Here is a 25,867-nt window from a genome sequence, read left to right as displayed (position 1 = left end):
TGATGAATGCAGACAATAGTAATGATGACTTACCTCCCAGATTAATTCATTCTTGCATTTGAATAATTAGTCTACGGTGTCTTGTAATAAATGTGATCATAATGCAAACTCTATCTGCAGGGCTGCCAGTTTGTATTTACTCATAAACTGATGGAAGTACAGAAAGAAGTGCATATGTGATGTCTGTTAAGTGCTAAATGTTTCTCTAGAACCATCTAGAAATACTATATTTGGTCAAGGTACAAGGGGCCGCACTGTATTGCAAACATAGGCCATGGCTAAACAGTTTTTTTTTTAAGCTAAAATGTGTTTTTTGTGCCAGAAGAGCGTAAGCTGCCTGCGTATTGCTCAGATTCTCCAAAATGACGCTACGCTGATGTGGAGTGACACAGAGGAGACAAATTGTTGAATAAAGTCGTTATTTTCATTTTATTCGCATACAAAAAGTATAGTCGTTGCTTCATAACGTTACGGTTGATCCACTGATGGCAGATGGACTATTGTGATGATGCTTTTCATACTTTTCTGGACCTTGACAGTGGCAGTTTTTACTTGGCAGTCCATGGGACAGTCACAAGCCTAACGGTTTTCATCCAAAATATCTTAAATTGTGTTCCGAAGACGAACAATGCTTTTACGGGTTTGGAACGACAAAGTGATTAATGACAACATTTTCATTTTGGGGTGAAGTATCCCTTTAAATGCTGTGTTGCCTAATCGTAATTTACAATAATTTACCTAATTATATAACATACCTCATCCCATCTGTTTAGCTTTTATTGTTGCAGCCGTGCTCTTTCAGTCATTCAGATAGTTTGATAAAGGCTAACATTTTTGTTTGTCAGTCCTTGTGGCGTGGTAACAGGTGTACCGGTAACTGAACACACTAAGCACATTTATATGTGTGTGCGTTTGCCCACTCCATGCCAGTCGAGGGTTCTGGCATTTTGGCATTTTCTTGAGCTTCTATGACATTTCTGGATGTGTGGTGTACAGATGTGTGCTCACTTAGCCCTGGGCCGGCGCCAGGCCTCCTTAGCGAGAAACAGCTCGTCAGCGTCTGATTGAGGATGGATGGATGGATGGATGGATGGAGAGATTTGTCAGGCAAGGCTGTACTGCGCTGAATAACCTTTTACTGTTAATAAACTCGCCCTTTCCCAGGTAATGACCTGTCTGTGTCTGTCCGGACTGAAGGGGGCCAGTCTTTTAACCTTTCATCAGAGTGTTGCTCAGCCCAGCTGTATTCCCCCTTCTTCCTTTCATCCATCACTCTTCCTGGCCTCTCTTTAGCACGTCTGCTCTCAGAACAAATTGCTTATCTTCTTTTTTTTTTCTCCATCTCATTTATTGCTTATTTCTTCCCAGCTGAGCCATATTCTTGTAATTTCACAATTTCTTAAAAGAGGGTGTGAATTCTAAGTAGGGCACATCCTGAACTCACACTGAAGTAGCCTCAAGAAAGGCAGGCTCAAGAGAAATTTTTTCATTTATTTTTTTGTCCCAACATGTTCAGGCTTGCCCTGCAAATTTTGTTGTACTTGTCTCTCAACCATATTTTTTTGTATGTATGTGTATATATATATATATATATATATATATATATATATATATATATATATATATATATATATATATATATTAAATATGAAAATGATAACGATATAAAAAATGCTTTGTGTCAGGATTTTCATATTATATTATTTACATTTTTTTTAAATTATTTTATAGATTTTTCATTCCAATGTAAAATATATATATGAACAAAAAAAATCCATTTTTTTCTTTTCTTTAAAAAAAAAAAAAAAAAAAACGTTATGCAAAAAAAATTTTTATGTTGTTTTTAAATTGCAATAATAGCTGAAAGCTTTATATTCGTGTAACTCCATGTCCGCTATAAATTCATAAACACCGTTTTGCTGGAAAATGATGACACGTGATGCAAAACACTGCTTATTACGGCACAAAAATGACTTCAAAGCATTTTAACTGATGCTCACAAGACTATCACAGTAATTTTCACATTGCACTCCACAACCTGTGTTATATGTAGTTAATCAGATGTATAACCTTACTTTGATGGTATATTTAAGCAAGCAGAACTTGCAAAAATGTTCAGTACATCACAGAAAACCAAATGTGTTTGAAACGTAAGAATGCATCACTGGTCAGATGTGTCTGAAACTGGCCAGAAGCTCTCTCACGATGGAAGGAATGCCATGTTCTGATGAAATGGATATGGCTGTAATTGATTTTACTGCAGTGATCCAGCATATTTTATTAATTCATACAGCAGATTGTGGGCCACATGTATTTCAATACTAATGAGGAGAGGCCAGAAATTTGGTATTTGTCATGTAAAATGATAAAAATATTCAAATATTAGCTTGATTTAAAATATCTTACAATTACTTGTAATTAATAATTACTATAATTACTTATAATTAATTGTAACAGAGTCAGAAGATGAAAGCATCAGTTGATAAAAAAAAATTTGATGAGATGATGCTGTAGTCTTTTTGATGGACTAGAAATTGTGTTATGTTTCATGCTTGTTTATTGACTGATGAAAAGCCTTCTAGCTTTATAGGTCACACTTGTATGACATCATTATGACCCGATAGGCATGAAGAATGGTGATAATTGGAAATTTCACTGTCCCTTTTTTTCCATTGTTCACTTGTTAGGCTGTATAGTACATGTAACATATCCAATTTTAGGTCACGAGTCTGTTTCCAAGACAACAGCGCAGCATATCTAAGCATGATGCTGGCATACAATGAGGAAGAAGGAAAAAAAAAAAAAAACCCTTCTTTAGACAAGTCTAATGTTATTAAGTTCATCAACCACATCATTTAAAGAGTTTTAATGATTTAAATATACACATAAGGTCAAAAAGCATGATCTCATTAGACTGGTACAGTATCGGCTTTTGGGTTGTTGTTCTATTCATGGAGCTCTTTTGGCTATTTTTCAATACCAAATATCCAGGTAAAGTTAATTTGTCATTTTCTTAGAAAAGTGATTTTATGCAAGATAAGATAAATATCTCTAGAAATGAGCATATAGAGTATTATGTCAGCCTGTGTTTTAATTTTGTAAAGCAACATTAATATTTCCATCACTGTTAATACATTGAAGTTAACTGCTTTGCATATTATTAGTAATATATAGTCTTCTATTGAGTTATTATCATTTAATTGAATTTAGCAGTGCAGAGATGGTTGTAAGGCTGTGTCTAAAGGTCAGGGGCCTCAATAAGGGATAATGTATTGATTTTTCTTGGATTAAGACATTGTAATGGATCCAACATCCATGGTATACCACGCTTTCATGTGGTCTGTGTACCTGTTATCATCTCTCTGTTGTTCTATGCACATTCATTTCACACTGATTTAATGCACTCCTCCTTCACAGCATTTAACAGCACATGCATTTCCACCCTGAGAGATGCCTTTTTGTTTTGCACTGTTCAAGCCCTCTCTCTCGAAAAAAATAAATAAATAAAAAAAGTGCATCTTTGTCACTGTTTTAGGTATGGTGTAAATTTAGTGTGACAAGCAAGTTATGATAGCGGTTAAAATGGTTAGCTTGTCTGAAACTGCACCAACTTTGCATTTATGCTTCATGCCAACTTTGCCAGCTGCTTAGAGTGATTTATATGAAATAATTAATATGCAGATTATAAAATTATAAAATAAATTATATATATATATATATATATTATTATTTTTTTATATATATATATATTTTTTTTTACAATTATAAAAATAAATATATTCAGTGTAGAGAACGACACAGATGTTGCAGAATTTCCTTATGATCCACTGTTGCAGTATTGCAGTTTGTTGTTTTTCCACAGAGACAATGGAGATTTTTGGATTGGTGTTCAACCTCAGCAATGCACCAGATAGAAATAGCCAGTACACTGTGTCTTTGAACCAATTAATTTTTCAATGCAGTTTTTTTTGGCTGAATTTCATTTTTGTAACTGGTGGCTCATAATGAAGCATGACTTTTGTGTTTTGGCATTGGGAAGGTGCAAGACAGAGGCCAATAGCATGTCTCACACCAAATGCGTTAGAGTTGGCATGCCTGTCTAAAGTTTTGTGCTGTGGTTTCCTTAAATAATTAGCTGCTATAATAGTACTCAGTTGTTTCTGTAATATAGCAGAGTACACATTAAGTCATTATTGATGCTGAACAGAAGGTAAGGTTCTGCATATTCATCTTAACAATTATTTTAATTGGTTAAAGCCCTCATACCCATTTGATGAGCAAATGAACTTGCCTATTGTTTAAAGGAAGACATCTTTAAATTAAATTAAATTTTTGTATTTTATTATTTATTTTAATTTAATAACATTTTGTATTTCATTTATTTAATCCATACAGGCATTTTGTTTCTTTATATTCTGAGTACCATGTAAATATGTTTGTAAAGCTTTTTTTTTTTTTTTTTTTTTTTAGGATTATTTTAGGATTTATAAAAGAAAATTGTCCATTGTATAACATTTCTTAATTGTTTCATAATAGGCCAACATTTGTTAAATCTTTGTGGGATAGTGCATTTAAAAGGAGTTTTCTCATTTAGCACCTAGAAATCTGGATTTCTAAGTTTTTTTGTTTGTTTGTTTGTTTAGGTATTTGCCAAAGCTTTAAATTTGGTACATCTCTAGTTTATATTTTGCACATCAGACTGCCTGCATTGCCAGACTAATATATAGGAGGCCAGAGCAGCTGTCATTCATATTGTATTATATTGCACTGACTGGACTCTCTGTCTTTGACCGGCAGTGGCCTTGCAGTTGCCCGAGGGTCTGCAGATGTTTGCCTGTGTGATCGCTGACATCATTGAGAGGTGGGTACCGCACACACTCACGCAGCACTCCTCAGGACTGTGGTCCGGCCTGGGTGGACGTCCTTGGTTAAACAGGAAGAGCATTTGAGCCTGCAGAAGACCTCTGTGTTCATTAAAATACTCTGTGCTTATCATCATTCCCTGCTGTAGCCGTATTTGGGGCTCAGAAGAAAATTAGACACAATTGCAGATGGAAGCTGGCTATCACGGTCTTGCTAGTTAATGGCATGAAGTGGACAAAACCGTTATTCTTCTCAATTACATCTTGTTGTCTGTGCAGAGCACGCAGCGTACGAAAGTACAAATTGTGGTCCAGTGTAAGTAAAGAACGAGTCTGGCCACACCTCCCACTTCGATCGGGTTTAATGCTAATGTTAATGAACACTAGTAGCTCTGCTTAATGACAAACAATGTACTGTGACAACGAAAAGATGTTTATGTTCACAGGGCACATGGCGTTCACAGGTGTTAAAGAAAAATGAAAATTCTGTCATTATATACTAAACCTAATGTCTTTCTAAACCTATAGGGTTTTTTTTCTTCTGTGAAACAGAAAAAGTGAAATTCTGATGAGTGTATTTTTCCTTTTTTTCCGAACAATTACAGTTAATAGAGTCTGAATGATTTGGACTGAGTCAGTGACAATAACAATCTGATTCATGAACAAAGGTGGGTTTTGTGAACCAAATTAGTTGATTCACTGAAAATATTTGACTCAAACAAATGGTTTGCTCATAAATTGGACATTTCTACTTCTCTTAAGCAAAGTTCAGATTGATTTTAAGTGAATATTGAGGTAGATTTGGTCTGTTTCTCACACAAACCTACTTCAGAACATGAGTCATAATGGCCACATTTATGATACTTTTATGGTCCTGTTGCATCCTTATTAAAGCCTGAAAAGAGCTGTTCCATTAAGAACCGTGCATCTTTTTATACTAAACATTGCATTTCTCTTCCACCATCTCCTGGGATGAATGTTCCACCTGTCTCTTTAAAGTATGTTCCCATTTTCCTCCGAATAAGGAGTCTTATTCCGGATGTCTGCTTAATACTAATGAGGGACATTCTCAGCTGTGGAGAGATGGGCGAGTGTTTCCATTGAGGGATATGTTTAGCCTCGGGAACCGCGCTCAAAGTGTCACATTCCCAGAGGATTCATCTGTATTATGAAAACATTATGGGACTGTAATGATTCCATCCCACTCAGGGCCGATGGTTTGATTTGGATGTGAGCATAGAGTCAGTGAGTTTTAGCAAACGGCTTTGGATATTTTGACTGGGTCGTGCGGAAGTCTTGCTGTTTCATGACTCTCCTGGTTAACACAAATCCCTCTGTTTGATGTAGTTCTGCCCTTCTGCAATTACATCCTGTATTCATCAATTCATTGTTCTTTGTTCAGTGTTAATCTTGATGAAAATAAACATTAACAAGGTTTTTTTTAGGGTTTCTTTAAAGATAATGAAGGCAAGATTACATTTTTTTTTTAATTAAAACATACTGTTAAAAAAGACAAAAAAAAAAAATAGCACCACAATAATTTATTTTAAATGTTGATGCAATAACATTTAAAGTTTGGGGTTAGTAATTTTTTTTAAATGTATTAAGTCTCTTATGCTCACAAAGACATTCATTTGCTCAAAAATACAGCAATATACAGCAAAAAACAGGAATATTGTAAAATATTATTACAATTTTAAATAGTGTTTTCTATTTTGGTACATTTTCCAATTTAATTGAATCCTGTGATGGCATAGCTGAATATACAGCATCCATTACTTTAGTCTTCAGGGTCACTTGATCCTAGAAATCGCTCTTAAATGCTGTTTTGCTGCTTAAGAATCTTATTATAATCAAGGTTGAAAGCAATTGTGCTGCTTAATATATATATATTTTTATTTATATTTTGTGACATTATAAATGTCCTTATTGTCTGTTTTATTTTATTTTAAAGTGTCCTTGCGGAATAAAAGATTGTTTTTAAAAAAAAAGTCTTACAGACCCCAAAATTTTGAATGCTAATGTACATTTAAAAAAAAAAAAAAAAAAAAAAAATGTTTAAATTATTTGGTACAATTTTTTTTGGTACTAAATGTTATTTTTGGCAACTGAAATTAACTAAAATGAATGAATATGACATGGTGAAATATTGACTATATTGAAAAGGTATTTTATTAAAAAAACAAAACAATGTAAGTGTCAGTCAAGAATGAACACTGACCTTTCCTGATCCCTTTTTTTCATATTAATCTTTCCACTTTTTCTATTTTGTATATTCTTCAACATATTATATTGTTAATCAGTAAAATGGTATTACCATAAATATAATGTCAGATAAACCTTAGTAATATCATGGTGCAAGGGTTTTGGCCCCTCTCTCACTGTCTCTACGTCCATAAAAATGTGTGAGAAGTGCTTTGAGTGTGTGTCATGTAATGCGTACTCTCCTTATCAGATGGCCAGATAGTGCTCTCAGTTAAAGAGCTGCCTCTTTTTCATCGTAGCAGGGCTTAGCATCACAAATGTCCAGACACTCAGAAATCCAATGAAACCATTCAGTGTTTAATGAGAGCAATTAATGTCCATTAATTAACTTTGTTAATTAACCCCCGTCCCCTCCTGACATCCGCCACAGCTTTCCATCCCGCTTCTGCATGTTCTCCCCCTCGTTTCCCGCAACCACATCTTTGGATTTCTGCCAGCAGGATTTCTTCGATCTGCAGTTTCTCTGAGGGCCTTTAGCTTGGCTTGCATAGGACATTTATTCCTCATTGGTATTTAGGGCTCCAGATGTTTAGGCGTAAAGCACATAAATGCTTATCATTAGACTTTGGGACTGTTCTGTATGTTGCTTAATAATGGGATGAAACCTGAGCAAGATTAATATTTTTTGTATAAAGCATTATACATTTTTTTTCAGGCTCCTTTGATTAATACAAACAGCATTTATTTGAAATAGATTTTTGCAACAGCGTAAACGTCACTTTTGATTATTTAATGCATTTTTGCCAAATAAAAGTATTAATTATGATTTTGCATGACTTTTCCAGTCATTCGTGATTTACAGGATAAAGATTTTTATATTTCCTTTTTTACTCACAATTTCTACGAATATTTTAAGTCATCTGATCACAAACATTTTGGACACATTTATGTTTGTACTCTGTGGTGCTCGGGATCATAATGGCCTAAACGAATCTTAATACCAGGTAAACAGTGCCAGATGTTTTATGTGTATATTGTGATTCTAGATTATATTTGTTCAGGGTCATGCTGGTCTGCCCCAGGGCCACGGGAAAGGATTAGTTATTACATGACACCAAAGACAGCAAAAGCCACAACATGAGATAAAACAAAGATCGTATTAGACTGAAAATGAGAAACACAACTGGCTAGAACGGTCTTCATGGGACTGAGAAGCACACTAGAGATTGGAGACTGCACAGGATGTGACTGTCATGTGATCTATGATAGACTGAGCTCCATGTCAGTGTGCGGAAAAGAGGTTGTATAAATCTAGTCAGAATATAAGCTGATTAAACATGATGAGGTTTTAGCTCTAATGAGAGCAAGCTGCTATGTATTACAGCAAAAGCTGCAGTTTATTCACACACACAGACACACTCTCACAGTCAGCCCCCCTTCCACATTATATATCCACATCTGACACGCACTAAATTAGTAGGTATCCTCACACAGTGTCTTTGCATTTCCTTGAATGCTGCTAAAAAGACATACCTACAAAGGGTAAAGGTGCATATACCTTCTTAGAGGTGGACTTCCACACACTTCATGCTATAATTTATCACATATGTCTCTTGTACACTTGCAGCGACAAACTACTTCTTGTGGAATGGAAATGTGGATGGGGTTTTATGCTAGGACTAAAGGTTCAGTCACATGTATTTAGGCACAATTTCATGGGCAAAAAATGTTGTTTTCTATTGTCGGTAATATAGCATTGTATGAAGCACTGCCCACATAAAAGTCACATTCAAACCAAGCAGCTTTCTGTTGGTCAGCACGGCAAATTCACATAATTAACTTGAACATCTGCATGGGGAGCTTTTTTACCGTCATGCGAAACTCCCAAAAAATATATTACAGGTTGGCATGGCTAGAAAAATAATGTATAGAAATGCCCATTGTGCTTTTATAGTTCATTAATTTACATGGTTTCTTTGGAAAGCTGAACAAGGTTATCTTTCCCTCACAACCAAAAAGACACTTCTTTGAGTCTGCTTTCTAAAGCTCTCACGGTACTTTGATGTCATACACCGATCGGTCTGCACAGTGCCGCTTCAGGTCGAACACACCTATTGTTGATTTCGTTGTCAAAAAGCACTGCCAACGACTTCCTTAACCCCAATGAAGCACACTGATGGGAGAAGTTCCCATACAAAGAATTCTGCCCTTTATAAAGGTTTTTTTTTTTTTTGGCCTCGTTTAGCATGAGAATCCAACTCTTTAAAAGTGTAAATAAGTTGGAATGCATGAAATAGCATTAGACCTCCCATTTAAGAAGCTTTAAAGGTGCGTTTTTGAACTATACAGATGTTGAGCGTTTTAAGGGTTTGAAATATAAATAACAACGTAATTATGGTCTTTGGGAATACAGTAAGATACAACATGCTAACAAGCGCATTCAGAAAAACGATTTGCAAACGTGAGGTACTTGCTTGTCCTGATTAAGAATTTGGATCATGAACAATAGGCTGAGAATCAACTTTTGTACAAGTCCTGCATTTTAAGACCCTCGTTTGCAAATCGCTGTTTTGGAGAGACTGTTTATGATTTATGGGGATTATAAAAAAAGGAGTGGGTTGGTAAATTTTTACCATTATAGGCTGGTTGTTTACACACACTGTGAATACACATCTGTGTTCAAACACCTTGTAAAATTTTGTATAATAGGTCCCCTTTAAATTAGTATTTGAAAGGTACTGACATAGTCTACTACTGCAAATGTGAAAGTGCATATCCAAGCACACTCTGATGGCCCCTACAACCCAGGAGTATTCGATTCAGAACTACAAACATGAATAAAAAGTTGAAAAACTACAAACATGGTGGATGTGTGAGACTAAGAGGTCAGTTTACAGTAAAACAATCCACATAACTATGCGACAGCTGTTATGTCGTGGTAACATTTGATGACCCAAAACTAGCTTTTTGTTTTACATGCATTTGTTTGATTTAGTTTTGCAGTTCTCTGAGATCTCCAGGTAGTCACTGCATAGGGCAAACTATCTCAACCCCCGATGAAAAAAACATGATACACACAGCTAAATATAGTCATGCTAACAGGGTGTGGTGAAAAAATCACTGAGCTCTATAGTAGTGAAATGCTGTTTAACTCGTTTAGAAGAACATCTTTTTCTGGTGTTCAGCTTTGAGTTCTTGCTTGTTAAGAGACACTGCGACAAACCACGAGAGCGGAGCATACGTCAGTCTGACTTTGATACACCGACAGCCGTTTCGAAAAGCGTGAAAAGATCTCATGTGAACCCCATTGAACATGTACGCAGCACTGGGCCAAGACTCCTGCAGTTTTAGTCATGTTTGAGGCCCATAAGCAGTGTGGAAAAACCTCCTCCTGTGCTGTCTGTCACTAAGTGTTATGTTCTTGATAATGCCGCCTTCACAGCTAAGACATCTCAGAATAGCAACAGGCTTTTCATTGAGTTTCCTGTTTAAAGGTCTAGGCTTTTTTATTGTATTGATCGTCGCTCACAATGTTTCATAAAAATGTTGGCAGATTGTCGCAACTGTAGCCTTTTGGCACAGCCCTGTTGAGCAAGGTGATTTTCATCCGTCTAGTCCTCAACATTTATGCAAATGTGTTTGCGCTACCCTAAGTTTTAAAATGATATGCCTGATGTTTTTCTATACAGAGCGATTCATGACTACAAGCTTAAGAGACTGTCTTTCGCCAAGTTCATCGGAGTGCATCAGAATAATCGAGTTGAAGGGATAATTTACCCAAAAATTATGTTTTTTTTTATCCTCATGTCTTTCCTGTTTCTCCTGTTTCTTCCATAGAATTCAAAATGATATATTTAGAAAAATATCCTGGTTGCTCCTGTCATATTTCATTCACACTTCTGCATGTACACACGGGAACCAACCGGGTCTGTCCATGTCAAATCAGTCAATATTAAGTATTTTGTTGCACAGATTTTGTTCACATTTTGCTCATGTGGTATTTGGGACCTAAATCTGTAAATATTTCATGTAGATTCTATCATTCTCATGTTTTTTTTGTTTTGTTTTGTTTTTGTTTTTTTTTTATGTAGGATATATTTTTTTTTTGTTTTTAATATCTCTAGGAGGTCAGTTGTGATTCTGAGTCTCCTCCAGGTACAGATATGTTCATTGCTGGCCCATAAACTTGGGGGGGCATTAGTGGCTTATTAACACATTAAAACACCAAGCATACTAATAAATGTTTTGATCTTAAAACACAAGCTTTAAATGACATTATTGAATTTCAGTCTCATTTTCCTTTTGCTTTTTAAATCACAAACATGAAATAAGGAAGCTATGAACTAAATTAGTGCAGCAACGGCCTTATCTGATTTGACACTGAATGAAGTTAAGTTGGAGTTTTCAAAAGAAGTCCTAATACACTAAAGTTCAAAGTCTGTAAAATCGTTTAATAATTTAGAGTGAAGAATCTCAACAAGGTGGGATTTTTTTTTTTTTAAATAAATAAATTGTGAAAATATTGCAATTCAAAATAACATTTCTAATTTAATATATTTTAAAATGTAATTTATTTCTGTGATGGCAAAACGGAATTTTACACAGCCTTTACTCCAGTCTTCAGTGTCACATGATCCGGAAATCATTCTAATATGTTGATTTGGTGCTCAAGAAACATTTTCATTATTATCAGTGTGGAAAACCTTTGTGTAGTTGATCAATTTATGCGTCCTTGCTTAATAAAAGAAAAATATGAATGGTGGTATATATATATCTTGATTTGAACCAGTTCAAGACTATGTTTCCTATGACTAATGACTTAAATTTCATCTTTTGTATAACTTTAGGAGACCTTGAATGGACCTTAGTTCGGATAGATGCCATATTTAGTTTGACATGAATGAAAACAAGACTGTGAGGGATAGGATTGGCTGGACCTTGGTGTTAATCATTCAGCTGACAAACACTGAAAATGCATCCTTACAAACAATGAGACAACACTTAAGATGTAAAGACACTGCAGTTTATAGAACTGTTTATCTATCCCTCACAGGCTCTTCATTTGCTTTGAATTAGACATGACACCTATCTTGCCTATGTCCATATAGGAAGTTAATTTATGGATTTTACAGTAGTTTTTGTAGCTTGACCGCTGACATCACCATCTCTGGTATTCTCCTAAATATCTCTTATTGTGCTCTGTGAAAGACCAAAAAAAAAAAAAAATACAAGTTTGGATTGATGTGAGGGTGAAGACATGATGACAGACTTCTTATTTTAGAGTGAACTCTTCCTTTTAAAAGTCTGTGAATCATTCCCATCAACACAGTATGCTCCTGCGGCCAGTCGACGTGGATGGAGACAGATACCTCCTCGTGCTCCTTATCCAACAATGTTGTGAGTTTCGCTCCGCCGTTAGAGCCTCCTCTCTAATGGCTGGCCCAGTTTTCGCTTTCTTTGATTCATATCTCCAGGCTGCGGCCCACGGCCTCTGTAGGGGAAATGTCAGAGTTAGTGTGCAGGAAAGATCCTGGCATGGGGCTGACAATCCCCATTCCCGACTCGCACTGCACAGCTGAGATGTAGGTGGCAGGAACAGGGCTATGACTGTGTGTGTGTGTGTGTGTGTGTATTTGTGAGTCCCAGCTGTCTGTCTTCCTCAGTTCTTATATAAGGAGCTCATACTGGGAGGAGAGATCACCAGGCCCGCAGCCACTGGAAGAACAAGCCAATTCTCTCTGTCCCTTTTCTCGCTTTCATTCGCAGTGTCTTTCTTTCTCGGTCTGTGTCGATGACTAATGAGCTGCCATGCCATTCTGTGTAATGAGTTACCTGCCTACACACCCAGTGTGTTGCCTTGTCTCATTGGCATGAAGTACTGCGGGGGAAAGGGTGAAGAAAATAGAGAGGGATATGGAGTGGATGGACGACTAGTTGAGTAGTTGATGTTGAGGAGTTCTCAGGGCTCAGTGTGAGAGAATTTCAGGCCATATAGGTGTTATTTTTTAGGTTTAATGTTTTAGCTGTAGTGCTTTAAAGGAGATGAATTCAGAACAGCAACTTCTCCGAGAGCCTGCTGTGCTCGAACCATCAAAAATGGCTTGTGTAACAATTTTACTGCCTTGAACAGTTAAATTCAAGACTGTTAGCATTGAGGTCATCAATAATGTTCCTGTAAAAGTTGACTGACTTGACCAAAAAGACACTTTAATTTTACATATATGGTACTTATATTCTGACTAAATGGACCAAAAATATTGACAGTTCCTACTTTGCTTATTTTATGTACTGAAACCCATACATAAAATTGTATTACTCAAAATATCAAACCAAGTGGCAGTTATTTTAAAGAAATAAAGCACAGACATGCTTCAAACATTTGACAAAATTAGGCTTCAAATAAAAAAAATATTATCAGTAATGTGTTTATTTCTGCATATACATTTCTTAACGTTTCATTAGTGTGTTATGAACATATATTAACAAAATATAGTATATTTATAGATTAACATTAAAAATACCTATATTAAAAAGTATATATTTACCTATATTATCTACATTACATTACCATTTAAAAGTTTGGGGTCAGTAAGGTTGTTGTTTTTTTTATTTATTTTTTTAATGAAATTAACACTTTTATTAAGCTAGGATCCATTAAATTGATCAAAAGTAACATTAAAGGCATTTATGAAGTTACAACAAATTTCTTTCTATTAAATGCTGTTCTTTTAAGCTTCTATTCATCAAAGAATCCTGAAAAAAATGATCGGTTTCCATGAAATATTAAGTTTTAACATTCACAAAAATAAGAAGTTTTTCTTTTAGACACTTCTTTCAAAAACATGATGATATCGACCCCAAACCTTTGAACCTTAGTGGACAGAAACTAACCTATACTAGTAAATGTTAATGAATTGAGCCTTACTGTAATGTGGTAACAATAAAATTAAGCCAAGGTATTTGGATTCTCTAGGTTATCAGACTTAGTTTAAAAGTAATTGTGAAAAAAATGGCTGAGAAAAGTGTTAGTTTCAACATAAGCTCTAGAATAATTTGTTTGTAAATGCCAATTGTTTTTATATTTTGTATCAAATGCATTGACATTTAGAGATTTGTGACCAGAAGTGTCCAGAAAAATTTTGGGGGCACTCTATGTAAATTTGTAGATAATAAGAAGGAACACACTAAGGATTTGAGTCTAAAGGCTCTTCTTGTTGTTGTTTAATATTGTTAAAATCATATGTAGAATTTCTTTCAGCCATTTTAGAGATGACTTTAAACCAGATGGCCAGCAGTCATCTTCTTACAGTTCTGATTTGAAGGCCATGTGATTTCTCAAAGACCTTTCGTTCGAGATTCTCTGCAGTCACAGTCACTTTTACAGATGGCCATAACAGCGCTTACAGATGTTAGCGGGGAAGCTGTCATGTCATTTTCGGCTGAAAGATTTTTCTCTGTAAACTTTCCTCAATTCCTTTTGCTGTCCACTCTGTTGGGTCTATGAAAAAAGGCGATAGCAGGTGGGCAAATTGTTTTATATACTTTTTTCGGGGACCTGGAATGGAGCCCTTTAGCTCCATGCTGTGAACCTCACGCTGAGGTCCAAAGAGGAGAACCTGCACCTGCAGCTTGCACCTGAACATCACGTTACCTTCAGCAAGTCCCAGGGAAGCTCTATCTACTGAAGCGCACATCTACTAAATAAAGCCTCAAGTGCGACGGCACCTGACTGTAATCACAGTTTTGTCAAAGAAACTCCGGATCTGTCGTAATAAAGACAAACGACTGGACTGCACTGTCTTAAGTGTTGGTAGCAAACTGGTATAAGTCACAAGAATCAATATAGGTCAAAGAAAAACAGCTAAAATAATGAATACCGAAACCTGGAGAAAACAGCAAAAGTTTGATTCGATCGGTCTTGTCAGTATGGCAAATTGTAACTCGTTGGGTTCCAGAGCCATCGTGCAGACTGCAAAAGCAGACGGTTCGTTGGGAATTTCATAAGCTGTCTGCTTGACATGAATGTCATCCAGGAGAGAGACTGACTCTAAGGTAGTGTTATTTAGTGTGTGTGAGAATGTACGTCCTTATGAAATATAAAGGTGCCATGTAGCATTCAGACCTAGCTAATTAGACACGGAGACCACCTCACTGGCATGGTCCTCGGTGTTGGGTTTTATTATTTATGAAACAATAAAATAAACATCCTGTTCCCTTGCACAGCAGTGTTGCAGAGTATATGGTTGTAGATTTAGTCCAATTTGTGTTGAAACTTAAATTTTGACTTAATCATTTGGTTAACATATCTTATATGCATATATACTGTATATATATTGCATGGTCTGTTGGAGTTCTTGATTCTGATTGGCTGGCAGGTGTGCATTAGAACTTTTTATTACACGGCTCTGTGGAATCCTTGATTCTGATTGGTCAGTGGTGACATTCCAAGGTATGTCATCCCTCGATAATAACTGGTAAAAGCTGATAAAACAGGCTCATCCGAGTAACTGAAGTTGGCACTATACTGCCAGGAACTGTTTTTTCTTGGTGTAAGCTTTGCGTTTGTTTAGTTAATAAAATATTAAAACTCAATACAAAATTGTGTACAATTATTTAATTATACTGTGTATCATCCTGGTATCGCAGACTAGCTCTCTCGTTTCTCACAAACGCAGCTGCTGCCATTTTGCTACGATTGTTGGTTGTGTGACTGCACCACATCCCTTAAATGTTGGTCTAGTTTAAACTTGCCGCTTGCTTATGGAAAGAAATTAGACTCAAATTTACTAACGAATGCATGCACAATGATCCATGGACTTGATAAATGTTGCAAATGTATCTAACTATCCACTACCAAATGTCTGTCAACTTGTGTCTGTGAAATTCAGAATTTAGCATAAATGTGCAACGGTTTGTACAAATAGAAACATGTTTGTGAATACAGATGTTTTCTTTTGCATTAGTGTATCAGAATTTGCGCATGAAACGAGAAAGATGTGCATTTGTGGATCGAGTGGCACGCGTGCATTCAATGACATCTCCTCTGAGTCGATTCTATTTGATTCATTTGGATTTTGAGACTTTATTTTCGCAGTTTTCAGCATTTCACAACCCCCACACAAACAACTACCAATTAATAAGACCCCACATTTACTGTAACTGTAACTCACTCCGGTAGTGGGGTCATCTGTAACAACAGCACTCTTCATAATTTGCACAGTTAAGGAATAATAAGTAGATTTTAAAGTGTACTTTAATTTATAACAGATAAATGTGGAGGTAAATCAGTGAGATACAGATGGTAAAGCAAAAAGTGTTCCAACTATCCTAGTCTCCCCAATATGTGAATATATTATGGAACATTTTTGAACTTTTTCAGAGTACAAAATGGTTTCATGAAACAGCGTGGGCTCTTAGCTCACCTTCTCTCCTCAAGGTTACAATCTACTTACACTTTCTTGCTAATCGCATCTGGTTTAATTGAGGAACAAATGCCCAGACAAGTATCTAACTATAATTTTCTTTACTGTTTGAGCCTTTGCAAATCCAGTTTGCATATTTTCCTTATCCACTTACCACCATGATCTCTGTGCCTGTGGTGCTTAACAACAAATGTCTTCAGATTCACTTTCACGCTAATTATGTGAAATTATTTAGCAGGGCTTTAAAAGCAAAGTTGAGTGTTGATTTGTTTTGTTATAGGAAGAGACTGAAATGTGTTTTCTTGTGCTGTCCTCGGAAAACCCTACTCCGCGTTAGCCTCACAGACTCGCTGGCGGTAATAGAGGTGCAGAGCACACGAGACACCTCAAATCAAAGAACCGTGAGGAACCTCTCTGAGACTGAAGGGGGTGAGAAGGTGCCTCCGGTTTGGAATTGGATGTGTGGGCCAGTCGCTTTTATGCCCTCTAGCACTTACAGTCAGTCATTCTCTTCCTGACAAAGACAGACATTTTCAGCATTTTCTGAGTGAACATGTATAAGGAAGCAAGATTTAAGTGTTAAAGTGTTAAAATATGCAATCTACTCCACATTGCTGCAGTGCGGCAGTCCTGCAGATTTTAAGTTTGTCTTCTTTTAATTCAGCTGTATCACTCCGTGATGTAAACTTGTATTGATCACGTCTTCATGTGATATGAATTCACAGGACAGAATGAGATGGCTAGAGAGAACTTTCCTGTCACATGAATGGATGTCAATGGAACAAAAGTGTAGTGTGACCACCTGTTCAATGAAAATGTAATTGTGTTCTCACATCTTATTAGTTTATTGAAACATTATAATTTTTTGACATTTGCTGGTGCAAAAAAAAAAAGTTTATCTGAATATACTTTTGTAGTTATTTTTCAATCAAGCTTTGTTCGCAAAAGCCTTTAAAGTGTAATAAAGGGAAAATATGTATTTAATGATGCTTGGGGGAGCACAGAGCAAGAAGTAGGGACAGAATTAGAGAAATTTATGAAAGATGTGGTAAAAGAGGGAATGAGAAGTAAGGAACAAAATGACTTTTCAGAACAGAGGAGTAACTGTGAATAGAAAGATAAATAGATTTCTTTGATCAGAGTGACACGACTGACAAACTGAGTGAACCGAAATGTAGATAAAGATGGTCATTTACTTCCACTGTGATAGATCTTTGAAAACAGGTGGCTTAATGAATGAAATTGTACCTCATTATTTGTTTGATATCCCTGAATACAAGACTTCTCTGTAAAGTCTTATATCTTAAGCTATGCATTGTCATATCTAGCAAGCTTTTTGTAATAAACACTCAAATGTGCAGGAAAACAGTCTGTCTGAATGTGCATTTGTATTATATAAAGGGATGGCCATGTCATTCCAAACCTGTGTGACCTGTATGAACACTACAATATTTTGATGAATGTGTTTTTTTGTTTGTTTGTTTTGTTTTGTTTTTATGTTTGTTTTTGAGTCAATGGGGTCCAATGTTACCACTCTTCAATATATCATCTTTTGTGTTCCACAGAAGAAAGAAAATCACACAGCTTTGGAACAACATGAAGGTGAATGAATTGCCAGTCATGCAAATCTACCCTCAGATCTCACGGCTGACCTTTCAAGACTTCCACGCACCACTGGACATACGTTATCCCTTTCCTGCCTTTATGTCCAGTCATGATAAACCCCTCAGATAAGCCCTGAAAATTCAGTTTACCTCACTTACAGTTCATCTTTTTATTCCCAAAAGAGTTTATTGTTGCATATTGACATATATGACCAGTTTGAGTTGTCTTAGCTTGTGTGTTTGTGTGGGTGTGCGTGTGAGAACCCCTATTTGCATAATGGCAAACCCATTGGAGGCTAAAAGCATGTCAGGACCAATGGCTGAAATCCAGCGTGTGGAATTGCAGTAATGATCTTGTTTTTCAGGGGGTTACGGGATTATCCAACAGCATTAGAGAAAACATCTGTCTGCATGTTCTGGAAACTGGTTTTGTTTACTTTACTTACGGTACGACTCATTGCTCAACCAATCATTAGCAGAGGCGCTAGTGCTGCAGATGCGCTTTCGTCTCGGTTTGCACAAGGTGTGTGGGTTTGGAGACCTTTTGGTCTATCAGGATAGGGAGACTGCTTTTATATTACAAAAAAAGAAAAAACCCTCAGAGGCTGAAGTGGAGGACGTTTGATCTTCACAGTGTCGTACCCCCCTACTGGTTCTCTTTGTGCTGTTGTAGAAGCAAGGTTTTTTCCCCTGTTTTTTGATAAGGTACTTTTTGTACTCTGTGTATGAAAAATATGGTTGGCCTTACACAAACATTTTGGTTGCATATAAAATCTAATTCTTAATCAAATTGTAATCAAATTAATCTGATACCTTTGTTTTGTGAGAAAGGCCTTGCAAATGAAGACATTTACAAAGTGACTTTATAAGTACATTTATTTTCCACAGCAATCATTTTTTGATGTATATACACAGCAGACTTTTGTTGTTTGTGTCTCATTTTTAACAAAGTACCTCATTATTAAGACTCCATAAGTTCCATTTATTTATTTTTTTTTAGTTTTTTTTTTAGTTTTCATAATACTTTTATAGTTTACTATATATATATATATATATATATATATATATATATATATATATATATATATATATATATATATATATATATATATATATATATATATAGTTAGCATTTACTTTTTTTATCAATACAGAGCTATAAATAAACAGCCTTTGGCAACTTATTGTAGTAAATAATTCATACTTTTTGCTGCTTAATTTCTTAGGATATAGTGTGTAGGCTTTATGTTTGGGGTCAATATGTATTTTTTCCCAAAATAAATAATACTTTTATTAAGCAAGAATGTATTATAACTTTTACGTTGTTGCCAAAAAATGTCTCAAGTAAATGCCTTTCTTTTGAATATTAGAATAATTTCTCAAGATGATCTTGTGACACTGAGGACTGGAGTAATGGCTGCTGAAAATTCAGGTCTGCCATCACAGGAATAAATTACATTTTAAAATACAAATAATTCAGTATATTCAAATTGAACAGTTATTTTAAATTGTAGTAATATTTTATAATATTTCTATTGTACTATATTTTTCATCAAATAAACACAGCCTTGATGAGTATATTATCTTAACAACTCCAAACTTTTGAATGGTAATATACGTAAATATAAAGATACCACATACTCTGTTTTTTTACAAAATGCATGGAACACTGATCTCTGCTATAAATAAATAATATAATGAATTTCCATTCTTAATAAAGATGTCTTTCATGGTGTCTTCTCATTAATGTTTGGACAAAACTGATATTTCATACTTGTTGAGCATCAATGATAATTAATTCTTTCATGCAAGGTGCGCATATGATGTTTCTTAGTCATCGCTTCTTGATGTAATTTATATACAAATTACAGAATGAGGCATTATGACAAAAATGTCAAACACTGAGTTATGTTAAAGTCGATAAACAAACTAAGGTTATAATCAAACTGCACTGAACAGCAGCACATCGCCATTCAGATCAGGTAGAGAAATGTGCAAAATGATGTACCGTGGTAAGTTGATTTGTTAATATAGCAAACCTTTACAGCATAGAGCTCATCTCCTTAACTTTGTCTTTCTCTATTTTCCCACTGCTGCTTTCATCTTATTCTTTTAGCTCTCTCACTAGATCCTTCCTGTCTTCCTCTCTCTCTAACTCAATTCGTTTTAAAGAGGAAATAATGAGGCAGACCCTCTGTAGAGTTGCTCAGATATCAAGGGAAGAGCCTCTCCATCTTGGAGGTAATCTCTCCTCTCCCCGTGTCCTCACGCCAGGCGCATCTGCCAGCAAGAGGAGGGATGAGCCCAGGTGCCACAAAACCAAATGAAATATGATGCATGAGCAGGTGCGGCATATAAATATTTCACAACCCTAACCTTATTTGTTATGTAGCGGGTTATGCGCTGGGCCGGACTTGTGTGAGTGAGCATGAGCGTTCAGGGATTTTACTGAAATTGTTTTTGTTGATGTATGCATAAAGTGTGTGTTTGTATACCTTTAAGGCAAAGGTTTTACAGAATATTTTCAGCATCCAGCAAATTTTTTGAGACATTGCGGGATAATTCAAAATACTAACTGTCATTTTGACATACAAAAGATCTGTCTCCCTACATTCCCACAGTTAAGGATGCTAATAGGGATTAAAAGTGAGGAGAAAATGAAGTTTTAAAGCATCCCCGCCAAAACAGATGGGGGTGGGAGAGAGACGTGTGGTGAGGATTTTGGGCAGAAAAATAAGAGATTCCTGATGGAGCACCGTGGAGTAATTCATGGGATATTGCTCATTTAATCGGGTGACCAGATCAAAGTATCTGTTGTCATTTTTACACTCTGAGAACAGAATAAAAAAAGAATGCAAGAGCCCACAACACTGTGCTGGGTGAAACCAGGGGTATTATAGTTAAATTAAAACTAAAACCATACAAAAAAATATATAATAATGTGATGTGAAATAAAAAAAATCGTATATATATCAAGATGGCGCCGCCGAGTTCGGACGCCGTCTAGGTCGGTCCACTTAGATTGTGTTTTTATTTACTTTTTTACTTACTTTTGCTTTGTTTTTTAACACACATAATGTCTGCAATGATCATTTACGACAAAGAAACACTTTTGGACATTGGACACCGCTTCACTGACCTGTTTCAGGACACTTTGAGCGTTGAGATGAACAATGGCCACCTGAATAACCACCCAAGGCGACGGATTCAGTAACAGTAACTATAAGGACCTTCTCTAATCAGAAACCGTGGGTGGACAGAACAATCCGTGCAGCAGTAAACAAACGCACTGCTGCTTACAACGCCAGGTTTTTTTTGGGAAACATGAGCGAGTACAAAGCATCATGCTATACTCTCCGATGCGCAGTAAGAGCCACCAAACTCCGATACAGGGAATGAATAGAGTCTAATTTTCAGCTAAATGACTCCAGACGCATGTGGCAGGGACTAAGGACCATCGGTGCCTTTGGAAACAAATCCTCTGCAGAGGTGAGAGCAGATCCATTGCTGGCTGACGAGTTAAACTCTTTCTACGGTCGCTTTGAAAACAATCTAAGCAGCGTGAGTCTGCCGATCAGCGCATCAGGAAGCAGCAGTCAGAGCAGCGATAATCATGTAATCACCGTGTCGGAGGACGAGGTTCGGAGGGCTCTAAAGCGAATGAATGTCAGGAAAGCAGCCGGACCTGATGGGATTTCTGGCCTTCCTCACCAGCAGACCTCAAATGGTGAAAGTAGGCCAGTTCATCTTCAGCTCCTTCACCCTGAATGTAGGAGCCCCGCAGGGCTGTGTCCTGAGCCCCCTGCTCTACTCTCTCTACACACATGACTGCGTGTCTTCCCACAACTCCACATCTATTATCAAATTTGCTGATGATACTGTGGTTCTGGGGCTCATTCACAACAATAATGAGACCGCATACTTGGATGAGGTAGAGAAACTAACATCATGGTGCCAGGACAGTTGTCTTTATCTGAATGTGAGCAAAACTAAAGAGCTGATTGTTGACTTCAGGAAGAGACAGCAGCGGCCCTATACTCCTTTTATGATCAGCGGGACCCCTGTGGAGAGGGTGAGCAGCTTCAAGTACCTTGGTGTAAACATCTCCGAGGACCTGACTTGGACTTCACTCATCCAAACACAGGTTAATAAAGCCAGACAAATACTGTACCAGCTGCAACAGCTGAGGAAATTCAGGGTTTCCATTCAGGGGCCATTGAAAGTGTATTGACTCAGTGTATCTCAGTGTGGTATGGGAACAGCTCCAGTCAAGACTGCAAAGCCCTGCATAGAGTTGTGCACTTAGCAGAGCGCATCTCAGGGTCTGCTCTCCCCTCTCTGCAGGACATCAACCTTAAACGCTGCAAAAGCAGAGCTGTTAAAATCATCAAGGACTCCATCCACCCCAGTAACCATCTTTTCACTTTGCTGCCATCTGGTAAGTTCTTCCGTAGCCTGATGGCAAAAACTGAGAGACTTAGGAGGAGTTTCTTCCCCCAGGCCATCAGGCTCCTAAACTCAAAACCAGCCTCTTAACATCTACATGTCTCCAGTTAATATTCATCATTCTCTACCTCATATTGACATTCTGACAGTGTCAACCTGTTTGCACATTCGCCTCTTGCACATTCCTGTGTATCTTAATATTTAAGACTATTTTAGTCTTAACTTTCATGCACATTACTTTCTATTCTATATTTAAATCTACAGTATACATCTTTTTTCATATTTTATTCTTAGATTTTTATTGTTTACTTTTATTTCATTCTTTCATACCTATATTTATGTATATTTTCATCTGTGTTGTATTCTTTAATAATTGCACTGTCCATGGAGCAGACCTGAGTCACATTTCACTGCTGGTTATATATGCTCTGTATAATTGTGTATGTGACGAATGAAAATCTTGAATCTTGAATATATATGGAAGAATGTATTTATGTGTGAGAGAGTAGGCTATAGTGGAAACGGAAGGTAAATGATAGAAACGGAAGGCAGGTCATGATCAGCATGGCTGAGGTAGATAAGTCGGCCACAGAAGTATTTCAGCAAGCTATTTGGGTTTTAAAAACTATTATAATCATGAAAAGGTTACATCTCTGGCCTTGTCCCTCAAGTGAGTTGTGATTTAGGGCACAGGCACTGCCTCCACAGGGTTGCCTGATACACTTATTATAATCGTCTATGGATTTTTCCACTTGTGTGACAATTTATGAAATGAATAAAGTGGGAGGCTTTTCTCACGCTTGAACAGACAAATACATACAAAATCAGCCAATGACTTTGAGGGCAGCGAAAAATGCATGAAGGCACCACATGATACTGATTTCGGACAGGCTTCTGAGGCAGCATAACGGTTTAATGATCTACAACAAAATAGAATGAGTTTTGGTGATAACTAAATAAATATTCAATTACCATGATACAGATTTCTCTAGAACTAACTTCAAAAGGGCATAAAGTTAATCAGAAATATACATTTACGCACAGACTGACCACCAAATGCAACTTTCAAAAGCCATCTTTATTTTTTAACTCAACCATCATGGAATGGAACGCACAGGATTATGGGATATCAATCTATGCTGCCTTAAAAAATCGATCAGATGAAAGTATCTCATGAGACAGGAAGTGAAGCTAACTTCATTGATTTGGGTGTGCCTTGATGCCTTTCTAACTTGAAATGCATCCTCCGCAGGCAGCATTTTAGAGCTTTCGGACACAGCAATTGTTTGTGATGTTTGAAATACTGGAAGAAAAATATAAATATTTAATTGGGGTAGGGGTTAATATGAATGTATTTCTGAGGAGAACCTTTTTTTCTTTTCAAGGAAACTCTGTATCACTGCTGATTTGTGAGTTGTTATAATTAACTGCATTATATCTTCAAAGGTTAATTCACCCAAAAATTATAATTTACTCTCAAGTTGTTCCCTACTTTGATTTTCATTATTTGGAAAAGAGTGTCCAGGTCATTTTTGATTAATTATTTCCTATTGTGTTCTATGGAAGAATGAATATCTTGAAAAGATAGTAAATGATGACAGATTTTTCATTTCTCTTTAAGAGATTGTTCTTTGAACTGCATGTGTGTGTTAATGGCTGTTTATGTAGTCCATGTATCTGTTGCATCTGTTTGCATGTGATTGTATGCATGGGGATGTCTTTGTGTGTTTGTGAGACAGAATGTCGTGACAGCCCTTCACGTACAGATGCACCAGAGCACTTCTATTCTACTCTGCTCACCAGCCTCTCTCTTACTGCTCTCATGGGATGATGCATCACTTTTACTGTCTCTGAGAAAGCAAGAGAAAAACAGAGTGCTTAAATATCTGATGCGTGTCATAGACCTGGCTGGAATCCTGTAGTGGTAACAGGAGGAGGCTGTGCTCGCCTTATCAACAGGTTTAGGGTGAAAAGTAAAAAAAAAAAAAAAAAAAAAAAAAAAAAAAAACAGGCAAATATGATTCAAAAAAAATTACACAGCATGTTCACATTGTTTTACTGCCCCCAGCTGATATAAATGCACACTGCCTTGACTGGATAAGCTCAGATTAAAAAGTCTGGGATCATGTCTGATTAAATAAATAAATAAAAAAAGGTGAGAGTTCTGGCCTAGTGGTTAACGCAAACGCATTGAGCCATAGTGCTTATCTGGGTGACGTGTTCGAATCTAGTCTGCATTTTCAAAGCAACTTAATTTTTGACATGCTTGCTCATGATGAACTGTTGTTGTGTGGTTGCTAGGACAATGCTAGAAGATTACTAAGGATCTCTGGATAGTTGCTAAATGGTTACCTACAGACGCATGTCAAATTAATAAAGTCTTTATTTTAATCCTTACATGAATCTGGTCACTCAAGTCTATGGATTTTTTTTTTTTTTTCACCGATTTTGTCATTCGCAAGACATAAATTGTTAGATCAGTTACAAAACAAATCAGTCATTATGTGTTTTGAGGTATTATTTATTAAATAAGTTATTGTTTTATTAAACATATGTATACAGTGAGTAATAGAAATGTTTTTATTAGCAAGCACTGCCTCGAACAAGCAATTTATTTATTTAATTATTACTATATATTTAGTTAAATACATATTATATTTATATTTATAGACATTTCTAGAATAACTCAAACAGTTTACAAATATCAAAGGAAACTCTTTTTGGATTTCACAGGTAAACAAACCAATTCTTGGACTTAAATAATTGCTCAGACGCAGTTCATTTCAGGTCATGCTTCAATATCAGGAGTGTGGGAGACCTGAGGGTGTTGTGGGACAGCCATCCTGGCATCCTGAATAGAGCTTCTCTCTCTCCTCTCTACTGGGCTGATTTCTGTCCTGAAGTGGACTAACAAGATTTCATAGACAGTGTCACACAGCCAATGATGCATCCCCTCCAGACACTGAGACCTGCTCACAAGAAAACCACTAAGCGTTTTTGAGGCCAGCTTTTCAGGCTTTTCATCAAATGAGCGAAACCCATACACGCTCATCTCGCACACCCTTGCACATTAACTCAGTCACTGAGCTAGTCTGAGAGAAAACCTCAATCCACAGAGGCCCACAGCTGGACAATTCGAATATTTTTGTCTTTCATAAATCACTTTGACAACGGTATCATGGCAAAAAGGAGAAATGGGCACAGAAGCTTTGCTAATAAGGAGTTCTATGGCTTTGCTGACCGTATTTAGGCCTGTTTTTCTGTTGTTTAGGTTGAGAATGTACAGGTAATGTGATTTGTGTGGGCTGGTGTGGTTTGTGCTCAGTTA

At 36.5% G+C, this 25,867-nt stretch overlaps 1 pseudogene; it reads left to right on the top strand.

Moving 5' to 3' along the window:
* LOC109095810 overlaps nucleotides 1–25,867 on the top strand; it is a 72,090-nt pseudogene that overhangs the window by 10,906 nt on the left and 35,317 nt on the right.

The sequence above is a fragment of the Cyprinus carpio genome, chromosome A15 (assembly GCF_018340385.1).
Source record: "Cyprinus carpio isolate SPL01 chromosome A15, ASM1834038v1, whole genome shotgun sequence".
NCBI lineage: Eukaryota > Metazoa > Chordata > Actinopteri > Cypriniformes > Cyprinidae > Cyprinus > Cyprinus carpio.
The sequence above is the reverse complement of the archived record's forward strand: the minus strand, read 5'-3'. Positions and strand labels throughout refer to the sequence as shown.